The 17,209-nt window shown below is 41.8% G+C and overlaps 2 pseudogenes; one reads left to right on the top strand and one right to left on the bottom strand.

Moving 5' to 3' along the window:
* The window catches only part of LOC126018572 (heterogeneous nuclear ribonucleoprotein L-like), a 40,835-nt pseudogene extending 30,379 nt beyond the window's left edge, over window positions 1-10,456 (bottom strand).
* A 156-nt stretch (window positions 10,457-10,612) lies between these two features.
* On the top strand, window positions 10,613-12,073 carry LOC126018928 (heterogeneous nuclear ribonucleoprotein L-like; annotated as a pseudogene).
* The last annotated feature ends 5,136 nt before the right edge of the window (window positions 12,074-17,209 follow it).

Raw genomic sequence — 17,209 nt, 5'->3', positions numbered from 1 at the left:
TCAAACTGTAGCACATTATTGATATCCTTTTTCAGATTTGTCAACAATTGTATTAAATATTTTTCTGGCCCCTCATTCAGTGCACATATGTTTAGGAGAATGATTTCATCCTGCTGTACATATCCCTTGATTAATATAAAATGTCCATGTTTGTCCCTTACAACTTTTCTGAGTGTAAATTTGCATCACCAGATATTAGTATGACCAGTCCAGCTTTTTTATGGGTGGTGCTTGCTTGGATGACTTTCCCCCAGCCTTTTCTTTTGAGTCTATGTTCATTCTGACTATTCAGGTGTGTTTCTTGTAGGCAGCAGAAGGTTGGATTGAGTTTTTTGATCCATTAGATACTCTGTGTCTCTTAACAGGTGCATTTAGTCCATTGACATTAAGAGAAAGAATTATCATGGGATATAGTGCCATCCTTGTGTCGAAGTTTGGTGTGTCTGATGGTCAGTCTTGTCTTAAAGTAGGTCTTGAAGTTTTTTTTAAGACTGGTTTTGAGTCTGTAAAGTTTCTAAGCTGATGTTTATCTGTGCAGCCATGTAAAATTCCTTCAAACCTGAAAGTGAGTCTGGCTGGGTACAGTATTATAGGCGAAGCATTTATTTCATTGAGTTTTGTCACTGTGTCCCACCACTGTCTTCTGGCCTTGAGTGTTTCTTGTGATAGGTCTGCTGTAAATTTCAAGGATGCTCCTTTTAATGTAATTTCCTTTTTTGACCTTGCTGCTTTCAGTATTCTGTCTCTTTCTGTGGGATTCATCATTGTGACTAGGATGCATCTTTGGGTGTTTTTCCTGGGGTCTCTTTAAGTTGGTATTCTTTGAGCATGGAGGATTTGATCGCATGTATTCTTTAGCTCTGGTAGTTTCTCTTTAATGATGTTATTGACCATTAATTCTATCTGGAGATTTTTTTCCTGGGTCTCTAGGACTCCAATGATTCGTAAGTTGTTTCTGTTGAGCTTATCAAAGAGTTCTATTTTCATCTTTTCATTCTTTGAGTAATTTTTCCATTGCCTGATCATTTACTTTAAGGCTTTTCCCCAATCTCTTCTGCTGTATGGAGTTGTTATGCATCACATCTTCCAGCTCACTAATTCTATCCTCCCTGCTGTTACCCTTTCAGAGAGCTTTTCCATTGAGTCCTTCAATTTGTCTACTGAGTAGTTCAGACCTGTAATTGGACCTGATATTTCAGTTTGGAGTTTTCTGATTTCTATCTTCATATTCTCTTGATTCCTATTAGTGATCAGTTCCACACTTTCTCTGAGTTCTGTGAACATCCTCCTTATTTCTTATCAAACTCCATATCTGAGAGACTAACTAGGTAGTTGGCCGTTTTCAGATCATCAGAGTTGCCATCTTCATTCTCTTTGCCTGCTGCTGGCCTGTGTTGTTTCCCCATTGTGAACTTGTATTGTGGGTTTTTCTACATATTGTGGTATTCATTGGCAAGTCCCCTAGTAGGAATGCTAAAGAAATTTAATCTCAGGCTGCTGGGAACAGCAAGGCCCAGGATAACTGCCTTGCAATTCTGATACCTAGCAGAAATCAGCAGGGCTCAGTCTGTAGATGGTTCAACTCACCTCTGTAGCAGGCAAGTCCGCAGGTAGGAGTGCTTAAGAAATCCAATCTCAGACTGCTGGGAATAGTAAAGCCCAAGATGACTGCCATGCACTTCCCTGTTTTCCAATTTCTAGAGAGCATTGTTGTGAGATTTAAATAAGGATGCACAGCAAGCACCTAGCTTGAAATTGAGCTTAATATGAGCACGCAGGAAGTAACTGCCATATTAAAAGTAGCAAGGTTGCTGAATATATAATAAAATCAGCCAGCACCATGGAATGTAGGGTAATCATTTTTTAGCTTTATGATTTCCAAAACTACTGAATCTTCAAATTGTGATTAGGACTTAATCCTGGTTCTGTGCTTACAGACCATCCTGGTTTTGTGCTTGCTGATGATACTGTTTTTCAGTGTCTAGGATCAAACTCAAGACTTCACACATTGAAACAAAGTGCTCCACTGCTGAGCACTGAATTGTCTTTAGCCCTGTTAACATTAGATTCTGAATTATTTTTCTTATCTAGTTGTTTATTTTCTTTTATAAAATTATTTATCTATTTAAGCACCATCATTATAAATATGTTCATTATTATTTAGTTGTTTTCTCATAGGAGTATAACCTTATATATAGATGTACCAAAAAAAAAACCTATAAATATTTGTGCTATGGACTAATGGGGGAATATCCTACAGAAGAATGCATACATTGAAAAATATATACCATGCATAAGGCAGTCTTCTGGACAAAGAAAAATCAGAATATTAGAATATTATTGGCTTTGGGGAGTTTCTTCAGTTCTATTAAGCAATGTGGTTGGTAGCTAGTGGTTTCCAGAGAGACATCTGCCAGCGCCTTGAGAGAATTATAATGAAAATTTCTAGTCCGCCTTGAGAATAGAAGTGACCAGTAGGGAGAATTAGGCTCAATGAAAGCATCTGTTCAGGAGCAGGGACACTAAGACAGTCAGTGCTATAGGGGGGAGGAGAGAAGAAGGAGGTGCATGGTACAAGACTCAGTAGCATGTGGGATTCCCTGGCCCTAAGAAGGCTTCCTGGTTACTATGGAAAAAGAGGCTTCGCTTATGAAATTCCTATGATTGGGATGGCTAATTAAATCTGTACATATGGAAATGGAAGCAATAGGAAGTAATGCCACTTTAAATCATAGTTTTGATTTTCATTTGAGTCACTGGGCTCAGTGAGAAAAAGCATGAGAGAAAGAGAAGTGTTTGAATTTTTGCCTATCCTAGATTATCCTTCTAGGATAGTAGATTATCGTTCTACTTTGAGTATGATGGTGAAGGGAAGTCGTGCTTCTCAAACTACAGAACAATGTTCCCTGGTGTCTTATCACATTCCGATTCTTGGATCTGGATGGTGCCCATATTCTCCATCTCCAGTGAGTTCCCAGGTGATGGAGAAGCTATCCTAAACTCTACCACTGTAAAATGTCTACAATGTTAGGTAAAGTCTTTAAGAATCATGTGCTTCAGTAAATGGTAGAGGTTTCAAGGAAGGCCAGGATAGATGTAGACCCAGTTCAATTGGTTATCTGAGAATGATGGTCACAGTTCCTGGGGGAGATTTCACACATCCCAGAACATAGGAGTCTGTATGGAACTGTACCCAAAGTGCCCCAGAAGAAAATCACTCTGCACTAGCTTAACCATGTAGGGTGGGAAAATAATGTTGGAGACTCGCCATCAATCCAGCACTCAGTAAGAACTATTCCTGAGCATAAGTATTCTGGTATCTCCTCTATTAGGAAAGAAAATGCATGCCATTCCTGGGTCACTAAATGCACCTACCATAGCAGCCTTGTGTCAACAGTGAGAAATGTCACAGAAAATATTCCTCACAACTGTACCCTCTACCAGTCTCTCTTCTCTTCTTGGACTCTTGCTGCCTCCCTCACCCCAGGTTCTACTTTGGGCCCTACTCAATATCTCAGTGACACATTTGATTCTCCTTCTCTTCCTTATTGACACACTCTTTTTCTTGGAGAGAGTCTTACACCAAGTGTGAAAAAGTCTGACATGTATCAGTATTTTCAGCATTATAATCATGCCCCCATTGTGCCACCACTACCTGTATGTTTATTTATGAAACACCTGTCACTCTTGATACCACTTTGCCATTTTCACCAGTGGGGAGTCTGGACAGCTAGACATCTAAGAGCCAGGACTCAAAGCTAAAGGACACTTCTGTGCCCTTGTGGTCCCGCACTCCTATCGCACAGCTTCCTTCTGCCAGAGCAAAGAGAACCAACCAGCATTTTATCTTTCCTTACCAGCCTTTATCGCACTGAATTCTCTTCTTAGTTTCACCCATTTGGTTGAGAATTGTTTGGGTCATGGTCCAGTGAAAGCCTATGATTGAAAACATGTGATTTTATGTCATACATCTGAACATGACTGGCAAGAGTAAGGAAAGGACACAAATAAAGATTCTTTTGCACTATGGTCAGCACAAGCACAGCAGATGAAGAGGTTAGGAAATAAACTGCATTAACTTATTCCCTTCAAGGAACTTCCAAGGAAGTTCCACAATCATTGGTAACTGTAAGAAACATGGCGTACAAGAAACTTGACAGTACGTGTAAGTGTGGTGCAAAATAGCTAAATAATGGAATATTTTAGTTTAGGGTGACAGTTTCTTTTCAATCTTGATGTGAAGCTCACCACAAAGATTGGTGAGTGCAGTTAGAGAGATGACTCCATCAAATAGAGGACAATGTTAAGTGGAGAGAGAAGTAGAATGTCGACCCTGAATACAGGGAAGGAGGAGATAAGTGGCATCGGTGGTGCGAATGTTGCACTGGTGTAAGGGGTGTTCATTTTGTGACTGAAACCCAGCTACAATCATATATGTAATCATGGTGCTTAAATAAAGAAAAAAAATTTTAAAAATCGAAATAGAAATGGAGTGCCGCCCTCTGCGGGAAGTATATGGTACTGCAACGTCACCTAACTACCTTCCCTGTTGGGAGACACATTGATGCCATCTCCTGGTGAAGGCAGAGGGAAAGAACCAAGCACAGCCATGAACAAGAGGCTTTCAGGAGTGGTTCTTGGACACAGAACCAGGTATAGCCCCTAACTACCACTTTGTGTGCCCCCAATAAAACGACTAAAATTTTCCTAAAAAGAGAACCATAATTCCTACCCTCAGAATATTCTTTCTTTCCTTATTTTTAAAATACTATCTTAATTTAAGCACTATGGTTATAAACAAGTGCATATTTTGGGTTCATTTATAAAATGTACACCACACTTTACCTGTGAAACTTTTCTGCCAACAGTGCTCCCCCATTTCCCTCCTCTCCCACCCCCTTTTTTTCTTTGAGACAGACATTCTATTTCTAGCTCACTTATAACACTTATATCTCACAAATAATAACCTTAGTGTAGATATTTCTCTAATTGTGCTCACCACTCTTTGTGCTAAGCCTTATTTCATGGGCTTGTCTTTACAAACCTCATCTCTATTATCTCTGGGTATTATTATCATACTGTCTTTCATTTTTTTCTAAAGCCCACAGATGGGTAAGACTAATCTCTCTCTCTCTCCCTCTGACTCATTTTACTCAACACAATAGTTTCCATGTTAATCCATGTATAGGCACATGTCATGACTTCGCTTTTACTAACAGCTGAGTAGAATTCCATTATATGTGTATCACAGTTTCCTTAGCCACTCATCTGTTGTCAGATATATGGATTGTTTTAGATTTTGTTATTGTAAACAGAGCTGCAATGAACAGAGTTGTGTAGAGGGCATTTTTGTATTATGTTTTTGTGTTCCTAGAGTATATCCCCAATAGTGGTATTGCTGGATCATATGGGAGCTCACTTTCCAGTTTTTACAGGAATATCCATATTGTTTCCCAGGAAGGTTTGACTAGATAGCATTTCAAAATCAGCAGTGAATAAGAGTTCCTTTCTCCCTGCATTCATACCAGCACTAACCTTGTTCTTTTTGATGTTTGTCAGTCTCTATGGCATGGGATAATATCTCATTGTTGCTTTGATTTGCATCTCCCTGATGAATAATAATGTAGTACATTTTTATGTGCATTTTGTTCCTCTGCATTTCATCTCTGAGGATATGTTTGTTCATTTCTTCTTCCCATTTTATGATGTGGTTAGATTTTTTTCTTGTTTTGTTCTGTTAGTCCCTTGTATATTGCAGATTTTCTTTATCTGACAGGTAATGGGTGAATGTTTTCTTCCATTCTGTGGGTGGAATTTGAGTCCTAGTCAGTTTCCTTTGAGATCAAATATTTCTTAATTTAATGTAGTCCCATTTGCTTATCTCTGCTTCCACTTGTTTGGGGTGTGGTGTTTCCTCCTTGAAGATGCCTTTAGTCTCATGTCATAAAGTGTTTTGCTTATGTTTTATTCTATATAACTTATGATTTGGGTTCTAATATCAAGGTCTATAACCTATGTTTAGTTGACATTTGTGCATGGTGTTAGATGGGTATTTGAGGTTTTTTTCAACATGTGGCTGACCAGATGTCTCAACACCATTTAATAAAGAGGCTTTCCTTGATCCATTTTGCAATTTTTGCATTTTATCAAAGATTAATTGATTGAATGTCTGGATAACATTACTTGGAAACTCGTCTATTTTATTGATCAGAGAGTCTGTCTCTATTAAAATAACATGCTATTTTAATGACTATTGCTTTGTAATACAATTTTTTTGTCTTTGGACCCAGTGACGCTTAGTTGTTAGACCTGGCTAAGCACTCAGAAATCGATCCTGGCTGGGGGGACCATATGGAATGCCAGATGGATCCATGACCCATCCTAGGCTAGCACAGACAAGGCAGAAGACTTACTGCTTGCAACATTACTCGAATAGAATTTAAAGTTGGGGGAAGAGGTTTTCAACTTGAGGACATGCTCCTCCATATCAGCATACTGTTATGTTACTTTCTATTTGGTTTTTGTATTTTTGGGACATGCATGGTGGTACCCAGGGACTACTACTCGCTGTTTAAGACATCACTCCTGGCACTGGTGGGGATTTCAGTGAGGGTCTTGGCCAGCACAGACATATGCTCTGCAAATGCATTCACCTTGTACTATCTCGTCAGAACCTCCATATCAATTTAGAGTTGAGTGAGTCATAAGGGTAGAGAATACATAACTACTGGGTTCTCCCAAAGTCGTCAAGTCTTGGGGACTGGGACATAGTCTCAAAGGGGGAATTGACTAGAACGGAAAGATACAAGGGGATACCAGAAAGCCTAGGAAAAGAAAAGCACAGTATGGGAGGCCTTCATATTCAAGGCTTGGTTGTATGAGCAGCTTGGTATTTCAAAGGCCCTTAAAGTAGATACTCTACAAGACTATTTATTCTGGATTATAAACTGCTTTAATCAAATCTTGGCCTCTTTTCTCCCATACTGTAGAGGTATTTGCAATGTGAGCATAATTCCGGTTCCCCACAATGTCCGTAGGCTTCTGTTCCTCTACAGTGGTTCCTGATGCTCACATTCTCTATCACTAATAATGGATGCCACCACCCCTGGATACTCCCTGCCCTGTCTTGCCCTGGCCAAACACTGACAGAAAACCTGCCTGGTCGGCCTCCCCAGAGTCCGCCAAAACTTAAAAAAAATTGGGAATAAGAGGGTGACACAGCGGTCACTGGTGCTTTCTGAGAGTAAAGAGAGAAAAAGTAGAGCTGCCCTATATATTCTTCTCCAAAATGGCCCTGTGGAGTCAAAGGAGCTGTGCCAGAAGTAGGGATCTTCACATTATTATGTAATATTTGCAGTTAACAAAGGATCATCAGAAAAAGGGTGGAATCTGGGTCACCCTCCCTCATAGAGCATCGACTGGAAGAGCTATATTTCTCCTGGGATGTGTCCAAAAACTCACTGTCATGTGCTGGGACTTTCAGCCCTAGTTGATTGGAAAGGTTAAGTTTCAGGATTAAGCTTCAGAGGAAAGTAAAGGACAAATCAATAGTAGGTGGAGGAAGAGGAGGGAGGAAGTGGGAGAAGGATGAAGATGAGGATGTTCATGTTCTGTTCTTGACAGTGATTTTTATGCCATGTACGATATATATCTGAGAATTTAGCAATAGCTCTCACGCAGACACCCCTTTGAAACTGGGCTAGAGAGGTGAAGCAACCAGTAAGGGTCAGTAGGAATCAGTGAAAAATTCACGACATCCAGGACTCCAAGCCAGGACTGTCCCAAAGACTTGATTCACTGGACTGTTCCCTGCTGTGGTAGAGTAACTCTTCACAGCCACCTGCTGATAACCCTTCCCAAATATCTCAGGCTTCCAGTACTCTGAAACCTGCCTCTTCCCAAACATAATGGACCGAGCCCCCTACTGGCCAGTCGGGATTTACAGAATCATACAACCATCTTTGTCACTTAGCTGCACTTTAGGAAATTACTTTCTTTCAGAACTCTTTGATGAGTTACAGCGGAGGTCTCAAACTCAATTTACCTGTGGGCTGAAGGAGGCAAAGTCGGGATGAGGGAAAGCCTCAAAAGGGATTTGGCTTACTGAAGATTTGCAGTAAGAATAGCAGTAGTAAGAAAAAACATGGCAAATAATCTCATCAAACATTTGCATACTTCTAATGGAACTGCTCGGGGTATGCGAATGTTTAATGCCATGTTTTTCTAACTAATGCTATTTTTATTGCGATTATTTGGTAAGCGAATAACCGAGAGTACTGCGATATTTGAAGGCTGGCCACGGGCCAGAAAATGTTGTATGGAGGGCCACAAAAGGCCCGTGGGCCGCGAGTTTGAGACCACTGAGTTACAGCAATCAATATCTAGAGGCAGAAGTAATACAATGCTTATTCCTTTGTTTCTTGATTTTTCACAGCTAAAAAGAATAATTCATTGAACAGGCATAAACTTTCCTTTTCGTAAACTTTCTGTGATGTTGGGTCAGATTAATAATTAAAAGGTTAAGATACCTTTAGCACGTGACTACAACTGGATTCCAGGCACTCCGTATGATTTCTGTCTGTCTCTCTGTCTCTCTTTCTCCCACTCTCTCACCTTTTTCTTTTAGACACTTTGATTTTCAATATTTTTAATGAAGCAGTTCTATGAATACTACATTTTATATAAAATATTTATTTAAGCACCATGATTACAAGCATGATTGTAGTTGGGTTTTAGTCATAAGCAGAACACCCTCTTCATTAGGGAAAATGACAACATTCCACCACCAATGCTCCCACCCCCTCCTACCCAACCCCTGCCTGTATTCAAGAAAGGCATTCTAATTCACTGACTCATTAAGATGGTCATGATAGTTGTTAGTGTAGTTATTTCCCTAACTACACTCACCACTCTATGTGGTTTCCTTCAGATTGTGAACGGGTCTTTTGGCCCTCATCTCTATTGTCTCTACGAATTATTATAATAATGTCCTAATTTTCTGAAAACGCATAGATGAGTGAGACTATTCTGTGTCTATCTCTCTCCCTCTGACTTATTTCACTCAGCATAATAGATTCTATGTACATCCATGTATAGGAAAATTTTATGACTTCATCCCTCCTGAAGGCTGCATAATATTCCATTGTGTATACGTACCAGTTTCTTTAGCCGCTCATCAATTGAAGGGCATCTTTGCTGTTTCCAGAGTCTGACTATAATAAATAGTGCTGCAATGAATATAGGCATAAGGAAGACATTTTTGAATTGCATTTTTGTGTTCCTAGGGTGTATTCCGAGGTGGGGAATAGTTGGATCATATGGGAGCTCAATTTTCAGAGTTGTTTTATTTGTTTTTGTGGTTTTTTTAGGAATCTTCATATTGTTTTCCACAAAGTCTGGACAAGATGGCATTCCCACCAGCAGTGAATACGAGTTCCTCTCTCTCATACCTTCCCCCACCCCCCAAATTGAATCCTCTTGTTCTTTGTGATTTGTGCCAGTCTCTGATACTTGATAGGCTACCCAATTTTTATTTTAATTGGTATTTTCATAGTGATTAGCGTTGTGGAGCATTTTACTTTCATGTGCCTTGTGGCCATATGTATTTCTTTTTTGAGAAATTGTTCATTTCTTCCCATTTTTTGATGGGTTAGATGTTTATTTCTTGGTAAGTTGTGTCAGTATCTTGTATATTTTTATAGTAGACCCTTATCTGATGAGTATAGCGTGAACAGTTTTTCTCATTCTGTGGCTGGCTTTTGTATACTAGGGGCTATTTTCTTTGATGTACAGAAGTTTCTCAGCTTAATATAGTCCCATTTGTTTATCTCTGCTTCCACTTGTTTGGAGAGTGCTGTTTCCTCCGTGAAGATACCCTTAGTATAAATGTCATGGAGTGCCTTTCCTACATGGTTTCTATATACCTTATGGTTCAGGCCTGTTGTCAAGGTACTTAATCAATTAGAATTTGACCTTTGTGCATGGTGCTAGAAGGAGATCTGAGTTCATTTTTTTTGCAAGTGTCTGACCAGTTGTGTCAACACCACTTGTTGAAGAGGCTTTCCTTGCTCCATTCTGCATGTCTTGCCCCTTTATCAAATATTAATTGATTGTATGTCTGGGAAGCTTTCTCTGAACACTCAAGTCTATTTCACTGCTCTGAGAGTCTATCTTTATTCCAGTACCATGGTGTGTTAATGAACATAGCGTTGTAATACAGTTTAAAGTTGGGGAAAGTGATCCATCTTAACTTTCCTTGGATTTGTTATTATATATATGATATAAATCATAATTGTTAGAGTACTATTATAGTAATAAGATACACAAAATTGTGCCTAACTCATGAATTTTATGCTTCTCATCCTTATTTCTTCAGCCACTGTAAAACCATACTAAGCTGGAGAAATGCCGTAGGCGGCTGGAGCAGAGGCAGCATCCAGACGAGCAGCGGAGGCATTCCGAGAGATGGTGAAGATGGTGGTGGCAGATGGTAGAGGCGGTGGCGGCTGCAGTGAGGGCTGTGGAGCCCCTATGTGGCTCAAGACTGACAATACCGGGGACCAGCACGAGGCTGCTGCAACAGCTGAGGAGGCGGGGCGGTGGAGGTGGGGAGAACTACGATGACCCGCACAAAACCCCCGCTTACCCAGTCGTCCACATCAGGGGCCTGGTTGATGGTGTGGTAGAAGCTGATCTTGTAGAGGCCTTGTAGGAATTTGGACCCATCAGCTATGTGGTGGTGATGCCTAGAATAAGACAAGCGTTGGTGGAGTTTGAAGATTGTTGGGGGCTTGCAACGCCATGAATGACAACCAAATCTATATCGCTGGTCACCCTGCTTTTGTGAATTACTCGACTAGCCAGATCTCCCGCCCTGGAAACTCGGATGATTCCAGGAGTGTCAAAAGTGTGCTTCTCTTCACCATCTTGAACCCCATCAACTCCATCACTACGGATGTTCTGTACACTATCTGTAACCCTTGTGGCCCTGTCCAGAGAATCGTCATTTTCCACAAGAATGGAGTCCAGGCCATGGTGGAATTTGACTCCGTGCAGAGTGCCCAATGGGCCAAGGCCTCCCTCAACGGGGCTGACATCTACTCGGGCTGCTGCACTCTGAAGATTGAATATGCAAAGCCTACACGCTTGAATGTGTTCAAGAATGATCAGGATACTTGCGACTACACTAACCCCAATCTCAGTGGACAAGGTGACCCAAGCAGCAACCCCAACAAACGACAGAGACAGCCCCCTCTCCTGGGAGGTCATCCTGCGGAATATGGAGGGCCCCACGGTGAGTACCACAGCCATTACCATGATGAGGGCTATGCCCCCCCACCTCACTATGAAGGACGAAGGATGGGCACACCCGTAGGGGGTTGCTACTACCCCCAGTATGGGCACCCCCACCATCCCCCACCACCCGAGTATGGCCCTCACGCAGGCAGCCCTGTGCTCATGGTCTATGGCTTGGACCAGTCTAAGATGAACTGTGACCGAGTTTGAAATGTCTTCTGCCTGTATGGCAATGTGGAGAAGGTCAAATTCATGAAAAGCAGCCTGGGGCTGCCATGGTAGAGATGGCTGATGGCTACTCTGTGGACTGTGCCATCACTCACCTCAACAACAACTTCATGTTCGGGCAGAAGCTGAACGTGTGTGTCTCCAAGCAGCCTGCCATCATGCCCGGCCAGTCGTATGGGCTGGAAGACGGTTCCTGCAGTTACAAAGACTTTAGTGAGTCGAGAAACTACCGCTTTTCCACTCCAGAGCAGGCGGCCAAGAATCGTATCCAGCACCCGAGCAACCTTCTGCACTTCTTCAATGCCCCCCTGGAAGTGACTGAGGAGAACTTCTTTGAGGTCTGTGATGAGCTGGCAATAAAGCACCCATCGTCTTTAAAGTCTTCTCCGGCAAAAGTGAAGGCAGCTCTTCAGGGCTGCTGGAGTGGGAATCCAAGAGTGATGCCCTGGAGCCTTTGGGCTTCCTGAACCATTAACAGATGAAAAACCCAAATGGCCCATACCAGTACACCCTGAAGTTGTGTTTCTCCACTGCTCAGCACGCCTCCTAACTGGGTAACTAGGAAGTAGTTCTCATTCGAGCAGGAAAACTTTGCCCATCACCAGACCTCCAACTTGAGCATCTGCCAGAGTACAGAGATCCGAGAAGGTCAACATCCATTATTGTCTATGCTGTTGTGGAAACTGCTCATCCAGAGCCCTCCAGCAAACCCCCCTGTTCGAGGCCATAGGGCCGAGAAAGCCCTAGGTTGAAGGCAAAAATCCACCCTGCCAGAACTGACTTCGATGATCTCCTACATAGATTAATTTTATAATTTAACTTGAAATGAATCTCATACAGTTTCTATACCACTTCATTACACACAATCGTTTACCTAAATACCTATTTTCGCTGAAGAGTCTGCCTGGGTCCAGGAGGAGGAATAGGACCAGGAGGAAGCTGCAGCAGGAATCTGCCCTGTCTCAGGGACCTTGCCTGCAGGGTTTCTTTTTCCATACAAGCATAAGACTGGGCATCTCAGGTTCCTTTTTGGGCCGGAGGGACAGGACGGGGGGGGGGGTGGTCGGGGAAGATGGGAGGGTACCTGGGGGAAGAATGGAGACGGGGTAGGATGGCAGCAGGATAGGGGAGAGGTATCAAAAGGAGTTGTTTGGGGAAGGCCAATTAGGGAAGGGGCGGTGAGGAAGTGGTTGGCAATTTGAGGGAAGTGGGTAATAAAATTAAGGGTACGGGATATATCAGGAGGGGTAGAGGCAAGTGTAGTCGTGCGGATTTGAGGGAAGTGTACTCTGAAAGGTCTCGGCATCTCGAGTCAAATGAGAGTGAGGTTCGGCTGAAGTGCGTTTACTTCCCAGTGACATCATACATCATATTGTGACGCTGATGCCCCTTATGACGTCCCCTTACACTCACAGGACAAGCATGTCTAGCCAGTTATTTTAGGAGATTCTGATCAGAATGGTCATGCAAAAGAAATAAGGTGGAATGTGGGGAGTGGTAATGGCACCAAGCTTTCTTTTCCTATTGGGTCTGGGAACTAGAGTATCCTAAATAGATTCCTGTTTGAGAGATGTTTCTAGTTAGAGACATTAAGCATGGACCTCTCTGCTCATCTCTAGATGATAATTACAAGAAAATTAATGATATAATGTGGAGTGGATGAATAATTGATATTCCATATAATTTTCAACCTTTTATGGTGGTCTGTCCATTCATCTGGCCATTGGGGGCATGCAACTGATACCATGTCTTAGTATGTGTTGAGAGAACCCAATTTTGGTTGCCTCACTGTTATGTATTGAAGCATTTTCCCATTCAACTGGTCTTCTATTTTATATATATATATATATATATATATATATATAATATATATATATATATATATATATATATATATATATATATATATAGTGGCTGGTTTCTAACTGGGGTCATACTTATGCAAGTCAAGGCTTTAATCTTTTTCTTCAAATGCCTTTATCTTCATTTTTATCTCCTCAAGTGGTTTCAAAATTTTAGAAAGAGATAATGCCTTAGTTTACACTCTGAAAACAGAACCTGTCACTGTACTTCACTGTTGCAGCCAATATCACGAACGGAAAACACTTCACTACCACGATTGTCCTCGCACAAACTACCAGTGTCTCTTAACTGGGTAAGAGACCTTTGCTTGTCTCTTAGGATGCCTTTTTAAACTTTTGGCTCAATTTTCTGTGTCTGGAGGAGAATAGGATTGATTTGGACCCGAAGCAGAGAATGAGTCTGACAGAAGATTACTACTAATGTTAAGGAGCTCTGGCAGAACTCAAAGCTGCATACTGATGAAGGCACTTACCTTGCATGAGTCCAATAATATTCCTTTCCCCAGCACTACACAGTCCCTCTAGTGACCCTCTGAGAAGAGTCAATAAAATCAAATGAGCCCCCACACTCGCACCATCTCTAAATGAAGTAATTTTAGTCAGTGATATTTGATACTAAAGACCATGAATTATGGTATTCTAGTCTAAGATGTCCAATGTACATGGTTTATTTTTTGTTTTGATTGCCAAGAGAGGGCCGTGGAAACTTCAACATAGGATTGACCATTGCCTCGTGTCCTATAATTCAGTCTAAACTCTGTTTTTACTTGAGTTACATTAGATCATTAGAATTCTATCATGATTTATCATTGCATGTCACAGGTGAAGTATCCCTAAAGTATTTCTTTTACCCTTTGCTTCGAAATAAATCTCATACCCTTCATTATAATACTTTCACCTTTCTCTACCTCCACTCCCATTTTCTTTTGACAGCTTCATTTTGTATTCCTGTCCACTCACTTCTATATTTTGAATTATTCCATTTTTGTGTCCTGTGTTACATACTGGGTGAAATAATAAAATAAATTGATTCCTTTTCATTCACGAATAAATCGACTTCCTTTATGGATATGTTAAAATTTTGTCTCTTACTATAGATGAGCTATATTTTGTTATGTATTCATATGTATCTCTAGTCTGTTCAAATTGGTATTCCCACATGTTTGCTATTGTAAAAAATATTTCAAAAACATTGTGTTGAACGTGTTTTTCTTTTTATCTATTCAACTTACTTGTATAGACACTCTATAGCGAAATTGTCACATGTTACGTTGGTTAGCTCTGTTCATAGCTTCTTGAGATAGTTCCATGCTATTTTCAAATGGATGTGCCAGCGAACATCACCATCAAATGAAAAAGGTTTAGAGTATACCTTCCTATCCATTGCGGGGTACTGTAAGCCCCCCGAAGGGGCCCGGCCTGCGGAAAACGATCGAGAGGCTCAGGACAGCCACACCTTTATTTTGCGAGGCTCAGATCACACCACACCTGTAAGAAATCTGGGAGAGGTTAATAATAAATAGCCCAAGACAGAAATTCCGTTCAAAGGCATTTATTAAGGTCCAGCACCTTCTTATATAGGGAAGGTGAAGGAGGCAGGCAAAAGGCAATGTCAATCATTCTTTTGGCACGAAAATTACTTCCTTATTCCAAATAAGGCAAGTGGGCAGTGGGATAGGGGGCAACACATCTTGCAGTTTCCATAGAAAAATCCTGTGACCTTCTAACTGCATTTCTAAACTCTTAACAGATATAAGGTGGGGGCAATGTTCCTACAGAAATAATTTTGTACAGACAATGTAACATATACACAATAATGAATGTCTTGTTAACTCAGGAATGTGGTTAAGGGAGTAAGGCCTCATTTCTGGGAATGGTACCGGGCCGTGATGCTGTCCTACGGGCTAAAAGGTTAATTATACTTTGCAGCTGCACGTTTTTTTCCTGTTAGCTCAAGGGCTTGTAGGAAAACAGCACGTAGACAGCTTGTAGCTGGAAAATGGCAGAGAGAGTATAGCAAAATGGCCACTGCCAAGTCACAGTAACCAACATCTCCCCCTTTCTCTTCTAATAAAAGAAGGAAGGTCGTGAGTGGGTGGAGTAGCCATGTCTTAGGCTACAGGGTTTGACCAGGTCGGACATGGCCATAAGCCGCAATTTAAAAGGTGGCTGTGGGCGCAGTGGGTGTGCACAGAGGTCCGAATTGTTCGCCATAGCCGTTTGGAGCCATGCCCTAACTGGGACCCTGCTAATCCCGTCGTAGGCATCTCCACAGCCGAGAGCACAAGAACCAGAGCGAGCACCATTTGTTAGCAATGCGCTCTATCTCCTGGAATCTTAATGGCTGGAAAGGCGGCTTGATGTTGATAGCCAAGTTTTCACAGGAGTCACGTTGAGTAAGCTGTTGGCAGTGAACCTGAACAAAGGTTTTTGCGGTCTCATCCACCTAATTTTTAACAAAGGCGGTGAGTTTGCGGAGAGCCCATGGGCCAAAGGAAAGGAGCAGCATAAGGCTAATAAGAGAGCCCAAAATAGTGGGTAAAAGTGTATGGAGCCAAGGGGAAGAGGAAAACCAGTTCTGGCACCAATTTTGTTCTTGGTTGAAACGTTTCTGAAATTCCTGTATTTCGTTACCGATATGCTGAATACTGTCTCTAACTAACCCAGTTTTGTCTTTAAATACACAACATTGTTTCCGAAGGGCTACACAGACTCCCCCTTCCTTCATAAAGGCAAGATCTAAACCATGACAATTTTGAAGCACAACATGAGCAGGAGAACTAACAGTGTCAGTGAGAAATTGTAAACTATGTTTGATTTCATTAATATTGTTTCACTGCTTGAGGAAGAATACGAAAATTGGATTGAGAGGACACAAGTGAATATATTCCTGTGCCCGTACCAGTGGCGGCACCTATGGCCAGGAGAACTGCAAGGGTAACAGTAGTAAAGAGCTCGCGACGTTGGCGAAAGGAGGAAGGTTAAGGATAGGGGTGGAAAGAAGAGCCCGAAGAAGGGAAGATGTTTTTAGGGATGAGCATGACTAAAACACAGTAGTCATGAGAAAGGGGAAAGGAGGAGCGGATGACAAAAGGAGTTAAGCCAGAAGCACAGGCAAAATAGGTGTCATTAGGTGCTAACAAGTAGGTGTTGGAGGAGGAGTTGGAAATATTGAGGGTGTCGTTGCAAACATTAAGCAGCTGGCTAGGAAGCAAGGAATTAGTAGGCTTAAGGCAAAGGCCAGAGCCTACAACCTGTTTGAACGTAATACCATGTTGAGGTTGTGTGTTTCAACGGAGATGAGTGGGATCAGAGGTAGAGTTGAGGTTGCCAAAAACAGCAAAGCTTTCGTAAAAGGGGGGTTGAGGAGAGAAGCAAAGCCAACAGCATTCATAACCTGGGTCTGTGAGGGCTAGAGCAGAGGCATTCATAAGATTCAAAATAACTTGAGAGGAGGAGGATGGGCCAGAAAGCAGAGTCCATAGCTCACAACCTGCCCAACAGTGAGTTCATGACGCTGAGGCTGAACTTCCCAGAGAAGAAGTTCAGAGTCATTGGTGTATATAGTAGATTCAAACGTTGTGATGCCTTCATAAAACGGCGAAACTGGTGAATACCAGATTCAACAGTGTTCATAACTGGTGTTGGAGAGCGCCTGGGCAGTGGCACTGACCATCTGCAGGATGAGGTTCGAGGTGGAAACCGGACCAACAGGTTTGATGGTTAATATAGGCATAAGCAAGGTTCAACGTCCATGACCTGTTTCAAAGGTAAGCCATGGTGCGTCTTAGCTCCCCATCAGAGGTTAGCAGTGTCGGTGTGGC

The sequence above is a fragment of the Suncus etruscus genome, chromosome 9, assembly GCF_024139225.1.
Source record: "Suncus etruscus isolate mSunEtr1 chromosome 9, mSunEtr1.pri.cur, whole genome shotgun sequence".
Lineage (NCBI taxonomy): Eukaryota > Metazoa > Chordata > Mammalia > Eulipotyphla > Soricidae > Suncus > Suncus etruscus.
This window is presented reverse-complemented; position numbering and strand designations above follow the sequence as displayed.